The following is a 7,092-nucleotide window of genomic DNA, read 5'->3' on the forward strand; positions in this document are numbered from 1 at the left end:
CTACACCTAAACCTACCCCTTACAGAAAACTACTGGCAATTTTTGAATTTCATAAAACACCGTTTTGTATGATTTTTAAGCCTTTTGTTTTACAGAGACACAGGAAGTGTCCTCATAAACCATGTTAACGTTGTAGTACCCATGTCATTATACACATTTGTGTCCTCATAAACCATATATACCAGTACACACACACACACACACACTTTTTTAATTAACTATACATTTAAAAAAATGTATTGACACAATTACATTATATTGTATTCATTTTTAAATGTTAAGTTATTGTGAAATGATTTCATGATTATTTAATAATAATTAAATAATATTCAATAATTAATTACATAAATTATACATTTTAATTGTATTATCTTTTTTATTATATTGTAACAATACATGCAAAAATAATTGAAATCCATTAATATGAACAAAAAGTAAATGTATTAAACAATAACTATTTATTTTTAAATGTTAAAGTATTAGTCATTTTTATTTAGCAATTACAATTTAATAACTGTTAGATTATTAATTAAATATTGAATATCTCTTATGTATTTTAATAAGTACTTTACCATTGAATAAAATTATAAAGTTATTATTTTATCACTAAATATGATAAATGAATATTTAAATGTTTTATTTGCGACAGTGAAGGACAGTGGGAAGTGCCACCAGAGGCTGTTTCAAAAGTACTGTTCTCCTTCTTTAACTCTACAATCAGTCCTCTGGCATTATGCCCCAAGTGATCTGAGCAGCTCTGTATGTAAACAGATGTTAGCCAGACTACTTGTGCGAGGAGAAGAAACGTAAACTTAAAGGGTTTAATGACATGGAAGTGACAGCTAGGATTTCCGCGGCAGAAAAGCGTTGAGTTTGATGTGACTGGACTGCTGAAGGTTAATCGCCACGCTTAGGTTCAACTAAATATTCAGAATCATATATGAGGCTTTTGAGAGTGTTTACTGTTGCTGGAATGCACATGAATCATTTGCATACATAAGTAAACAGTTTAACGGTTTATGAGTGTTTCATGTGCTTTCCTACTTTCTATAATCCTCACTCAGACTTCTTTGAATTATAATGAATTCTTCTCTGTGTTATACTCATACAGAAGAACATGTGAAAGCATAGGATTATGCAAATGATTGAAATGCATCGCCAGAATGCAGAGCTAAGTCAAAGAAACACTTCATCAAAATCCCTTATGACTACATACTTTCCCTGGAACACAAAATTCTAATTTTTAAAGACACTTTTCAATATAAAAGATATAGTTATATAAAACTACTATTACTACTACTACTACTACTAATAATAATAATAATAATAAAAGAACCCAAAATGTATATACCTTTTTCCATTTGCATCTGTGTCAGATTCAAAACCCATACAACAAAAATTTTTCAAAACAAAGAAACAAATGAATAAATGAATCTTTGCTACTAATATATATTTTTTCAATATATTGGAAAATATAAATATATTTTTAAAGGGCATTTAAAATTATATTTTTGCCCTTCATATATTTCAGTACAAGAAAATAGATTCACATACATCACACTTTACAATGTTCCAAATAAATAAAATATAATATAAAATCAATAAAAATACTATTACATTATATAATAAAAAAATTAAATAAACATCAACAATCAACAGAAATCATCAAGTTTTAATCTCTAGTATGTTATTCCATTTTCATTTAGCACAAATATAGGCAACTGTGAGGTTGGATTTTCTTTCCATTTAAATATATTTTGAAATATACTTTTGTATATGAAGGTTTAAACTAAATATATATTCCGTTAATGTATATACCTTTTTCCATTTGCATCGGTGTCAGATTCAAAACCCATACAACAAAATTTTTTCAAAACAAACAAACAAATGAATAAATGAATCTTTGCTACTAATAAATATTTTTTCAATATATTGGAAAATATAAATATATTTTTAAAGGGCATTTAAAATTATATTTTTGCCCTTCATATATTTCAGTACAAGAAAATAGATTCACATATGTCACACTTTACAATGTTCCAAATAAATAAAATATAATATAAAATCAATAAAAATACTATTACATTATATAATTAAAAAATTAAATAAACATCAACAATCAACAGAAATCATCAAGTTTTAATCTCTAGTATGTTATTCCATTTTCATTTAGCACAAATATAGGCAACTGTGAGGTTGGATTTTCTTTCCATTTAAATATATTTTGAAATATACTTTTGTATATGAAGGTTTAAACTAAATATATATTCCGTTTCAAAATACACACACACACACACACACACACATAGTTGCTGGCCAATTTGTTCTGGCCAAAATAAAATAAATTTCAACTGTTAACCATTAAAACCATTACCTCTTCTGTGTTCTGGGACATATTCATTTGGGATTTAGTGTTTTTAATATGCCACCAAATGAAGGCAACACATTACCAGACCTACAGGGACCATTACAGTTTCCATTAAAACTGAAACAATTCCCATTATAACCCTTGAAACCATTACAAATCCTATGAGCATTTCTATTGATTTTTCAGCAGGGATGGAACATGAAATTATATTTTCAAATACTTTTCTTCCATGTAAAGCAAAATAAAATAAAAAATAAAAAATTGTCCATGTTCAGATTCAAAACCTAGCATGCTAACATATTTCGCTTAGTTTGACATCATTAACACCACCTTAAAATAATGTTTTATGTAAACACGTGTAAACAATGCTTCAAAACATTGTCCTTTTGTGTTCCAGAACAAAAATATGAATACAATAATACCAGAGTAACTAACAACAAAATTTGAAAATGTAAAGTATCCCATGTGCCCTAAAACAATGATATATATTCACATTTCACACTACTAGCTCAGTTAAAATGAAATTTTCACACTGTTTTCTTAACCTTTGGGTAGCAAGTCTCCAAATGCGGCTAATCGCTAGCATGCAGAGCTAATTTAAAAATATGCAAAGTATCCTAATCAAAGATTCCCATCACTGTCATGTTTTTCAATAGGGGTGATTTTCCAATGCATTTCGGCCCTCTTGAGCTTAACATAGTCAATAGTCGGCTTTATAAAGTGCTCATCGGGTCCATTTCCAGGAGCGCTAAACGTCCATTGAGAGAGAAAGAGGGCTAAAATGATAGGGATGTATCCGTGGGGGGTGGAGGGGGTGGAAGCGTCATAGATTTACATTCTCAAGGCATGTTTGCCAACAGCATGTGGCGGCTTGAAGCTAGTCAGCCCCTTCTGTCTGCTTCTTCTGTGTCATTCCAGCCCCCTCCCCCCTCCTCAGGCTAGCGCTAGCTCCCAGTCTTGCGCTAATCAACATGAACATATGAGAAACGAGGGCATGTGAGATACGGCTGAAAAGTGTTGATGGCTATCAGAAGGGGAGAGAGACTCTTATCCGACAGATCTGTCGGCCCAGGAATGTGGGAATGTCGGACCCTCCCGACTTCTGGAAGTCTGTTTTAGTAACTTAGCATTCCGAGTTCTTGAACATATGGAGAGGTGTGAAGCGTTGGCTTCTTCACGCTCCGCTCGTGATGGCGGGGTGTGTTGTGTTTTTGCCGTTGTCTGTGAAATCGGCTGTTTGGTTTAACAACCTTCACTACCGGCTTAGCCGGGGAGTCATGCAAGTGTTTTATTGTGTTTCGAGACTTGCGCAAATAGTTTTTCATGGCAGTCCACAAGGAATCATGCTGTACACCAGAGTTGAGCTAATACAAAATGTATACCAGTGATAACCAAATATTGTCTGAAAAAAAAAATAAAAAATTCAGGTAACCTTCAAAATGTGTTTTGTGTAGAAACATTGAAAATGTTGTTAATAATGATGCACTGAAATTAATTAAACACCAAAATGTATTTATTTATTTTTTTTTATTTTTTTTTTTTCATTTAGCCAAAAACCAAATTTGGAAATGAAGTGTTGGGGCAGGCTGCCACGTGTTTTGAGTTGAAGTTCCGTCAAGTTAATTATGTATCGTCTATTTTTCAATCTTAAAATCAATTGTATACACCATCATTTTTGTTTCTATAACGTGTGAATATATCCCCAATTGTATTCTACAACAAAAACAATCGGAGCACCTTGTTATCAAAGTGATTTTTTTGTGATTTTATTTTGATTTGCCGAGTCCACTACTAGCTTATAGCCCGTTAGCATCGCTAGCGCGGTTGCCGGTAATATTTCTTACATTGCTTAAACTCCATTCTTTTACTCACTGTTACTTGATTTAAATGGCGGATTTATGTCTACCTTTGAGTGCAGGTGAGGACGTGATTTTCGTGCTGATGACCTGATTGTGATTAAACCGGAAATATGCAAAATAAATGTACTCTGCTTGACTGAAACCTGGCTCAAACCACATGACTATATTGGTCTAAATGAAGCTACTCCACCAAGCTACTGTTATAAGCATGAGCCCCGTCAGACTGGTCGTGGCGGCAGTGTTGCAACAATATATAGTGATATTCTCAATGTTACTCAGAAAACAGGATACAAGTTTAACTCATTCGAAATACTTCTACTTAATGTTACACTGTCAGATATGCAAAATAAATCTCTCCTATCTCTTGCTCCGGCTACTGTGTATAGACCGTCAGGGCCATATAAAGATTTCCTAAAAGAATTTGCAGATTTCCTCTCAGACCTATTGGTTAATGAGGATAAAGCGCTAATTGTCGGAGATTTTAACATTCATGTTGTTGATAATATAAATGATGCGTTAGGACTTGCATTTACAGACTTAATGAACTCTTTTGGAGTCAAGCAAAAACATAATCAGACCCACTCATCGTTTGAATCATACACTAGATTTAATTATATCGCATGGAATTTATCTTAATGATATAGATATAGTACCTCAAAGTGATGATGTTACTGACCACTACCTTGTATTGTGCATGCTGCCTATTACTGATATTAACTATATGGCTCCGCGTTATCGTCCGGGCAGAACTATTGTTCTAACCACCAAAAATAGATTCACAAATAAACTGTCTGATTTATCTCAACTGCTCTCTGTACCCATAAATACACATATACTAGACGAAATGACTAGCAATATGGACACTATCTTCTCTAATACATTAGAAGTTGTTGCCCCCATTAAATTAAAAAAGGTTAGAGAAAAATGTACTGTGCCATGGTACAACCCATTCTCTCAAGAAAGAAACTCATAATCTTGAACGCAAATGGAGAAAAACTAACTTGGACATTATTAGAATTGCATGGAAAAACAGTATGTCCAGCTATAGACAGGCTCTAAAAGCTGTCAGGGCCGAGCATATCCACAAACTCATAGAAAATAACCAAAACAATCCAAGGTTTTTATTTAGCACAGTGGCTAGATTAACAAATAACCAGACGCCACCCGATCTAAATATTCCCTCACAGTTTAATAGTAATGACTTTATGAAATTCTTCACTGATAAAATAGATAACATCAGAAATACAATAACAAATATAGATTCTACAGCGTATAATACTTCAACATAGTTTGTACATGTTGTATTTTTTTAAGTTTATATTCAAATTATTTTATGTTTGGCCTGAATAAATTATTTTGAAATATGACTAAATGCCTGGTGTGGTTCTAATGCACAACAAAGCAAGTGTTTTATCACATAAAAACTTGATTTCAATATATGACACATATTCATTTTGTATTGAATGCTATTTATTCCATATCTAAATCTTGATTATATGAAACATGTATTATAATGTAAAGACAACCAATATACTTTAGTGTGTCTGGACAGTGTTGTGTGAGGAAAACAAAGAAATCACAGGACAGGTTAATTACTTTTGGAGGCTGGCTCCATTCATCATCAAAACAAAAATAAATGCCAGATTATTTTACAGTAATAACCTGAACAAAGAAACGGCACAGACCTATAGAATTATTGATGAAACTCGCCAAACTGGGAACGCCTCCGGAGGGTCTGGTGGACCCAAGTACGGCGACGCTGACCCCTACGCCGCTGTTCTGCTCTCCAGAGCAAATACAAAGCGGTAACTCTCTCGATGAATGCTCGATCAACATCAGCCATCTTGCAAACAGACAACCGCCTAGCACTTGCCCCTCCCACAAGAAGCGGATTTCGCCTCGGACGCGCGTCAATTTCGCTTCAAACGCTTGTTTTTTACGCGCGTCTATTTCGCTCTAGACGCGCGAATGCATTCAAAATGTTCAAGCGGCAAACTAGACGCGGTAGACGCGAATTTGACGCTCTATTCGCGTTTGGTGTGAACGCAGCATTATTGACCGTGCAAGCCGGTGTCATCCACCTGCATTGGTGGTATAGTGGTGAGCATAGCTTCCTTCCAAGCAGTTGACCTGGGTTCGATTCCCGGCCAGTGCATTTCCTTTGGTTTGGGCTGAAGTGAAAGCAGAACTCCTTCTGTAACCTCTGGCTGCACCAAAACCTTTTGGATGTGTCGTTTGGTGGCAGAAAAACAATATCTCTCCCCGTAGGGCAATCGAACACTAGTCTTCCGCGTGACAAGCGGAGATACTGTCCACTTTACAAACGAGGAGTTGTGCATGTATGAGTCTGTCCCCAGCTAACACCACTGCACCGACATCACTAAAGACTTTTTGACTTCCTGTTTGTTGCTATCGTGTGTTTTGAGTTTGAGCTCCGTCAAGTTAATTCTTTGTCGTCTAATTTTTTTATCTTAAAATCAATTTTATACACCATCATTTTCGTTTCTATAACGTGTGAATATATCCCCTATCGTATTCTACAACAAAAACAATCAGAGCGCCTTGTTATCACTAGTTTTATTTTGATTTCCCGAGTCCGCTATTAGCAAATAGCCCGCTAGCATCGCCAGCGTGGTTGCCGCTAATCTCGCTTACATTACTAATACTCTATTCACACACATTACCATTGTTTTACTCACTGTTACTTGCTTTAATGGCGGATGTGTGTCTACCTTTGAGTGCAGGTGAGGACACGTTCAAGCTGCATTCGGTGCAGCTCGAGCTGGAGGCCGTGGAGAAGCAGATCCGCGACCTGTTGGTGAGGCAGACCCAGCTGAGAGAGCAGAGAGCCGCGCTGGAATCATC

At 34.9% G+C, this 7,092-nt stretch overlaps 1 non-coding gene across 1 annotated transcript; it reads left to right on the forward strand.

Moving 5' to 3' along the window:
- The first annotated feature begins 6,310 nt into the window (after nucleotides 1–6,310).
- Nucleotides 6,311–6,382, forward strand: trnag-ucc (transfer RNA glycine (anticodon UCC)). The gene has a single exon. It is a non-coding gene; the product is annotated as a tRNA-Gly (tRNA).
- The last annotated feature ends 710 nt before the right edge of the window (nucleotides 6,383–7,092 follow it).

The sequence above is a fragment of the Sinocyclocheilus rhinocerous genome, unplaced genomic scaffold (assembly GCF_001515625.1).
Source record: "Sinocyclocheilus rhinocerous isolate Xijiao unplaced genomic scaffold, SAMN03320098_v1.1 scaffold812, whole genome shotgun sequence".
NCBI lineage: Eukaryota > Metazoa > Chordata > Actinopteri > Cypriniformes > Cyprinidae > Sinocyclocheilus > Sinocyclocheilus rhinocerous.